Below are 902 nucleotides of genomic sequence, written 5' to 3' on the forward strand. Positions count from 1 at the left end.
ATTACCTCCCTTACACCCGTCAAATAAATAATAAATAAAGTCAAGTAAACATGACAATTATCTCCCCTTAAAACTTGTAATAAAAATATTCTCTACATATATAAACCGTAGCGTCTTTAAATCAAAAATACGCTAACGGAAACAATTTATTGCACGAGCGTCCCCTTTTTAAAATTCATCATTCAATAAGATAAAAAGCTATAGCAAACATCTAAATGACTACTTTAACCACAGTTCCTGATTTCAAAAAAAGAAAAATTAAAAGATTCATCTGCATTACTTTTAATGCTAGGTTTATTTATGGTGTCTTTTAAATTCAATAAAAACCCTCTTAAATTTGCTGATGAGGAGACCTTGCTTACCAAAAAACTATATATAATTATTCTACATAACTTGATGTATACCACAATAAAAAGCATTGTTTTCCGAAACGATCGTACAGATAATTGATTTTGTTGTTGTTCCTTCTTATGAAACGGGTTTTTAATTTAATTAAAATTTGATTTTTAAATTTTAAATTATAAATCACATTACTTAATATATATATATATATATATATATATATATATATATATATATATATATATTAAAAAGTTTGTCAGGTAACCTACATCTAAAATCTGAAGTTTTTAGACTCAAAATTCGCGGAGGAGTTTGATAGAGTCTGAAAAAAATCCACTCTTTCAACTCTGACCTCTTGGCAGCCAAATTTTTGCCCATAAACTGATTAAAATACTTGTTGCATGTCTAAATACCCTTTATGTAAAATTTCAAATGTTTAGACCCAAAATTGGCTTAATAGTTTGCTAGAGACCGCAAAGGTAAAATCTTTTGAACTTTGCCTCCTTGCCGGCAAAAATTTCGGCCAAAAACTGATTAAAAATCTAGCCCTATGTCTGAAT

Source organism: Euprymna scolopes, chromosome 7 (assembly GCF_053919585.1).
Source record: "Euprymna scolopes isolate OS-2025 chromosome 7, ASM5391958v1, whole genome shotgun sequence".
In the NCBI taxonomy this organism is placed as follows: domain Eukaryota; kingdom Metazoa; phylum Mollusca; class Cephalopoda; order Sepiida; family Sepiolidae; genus Euprymna; species Euprymna scolopes.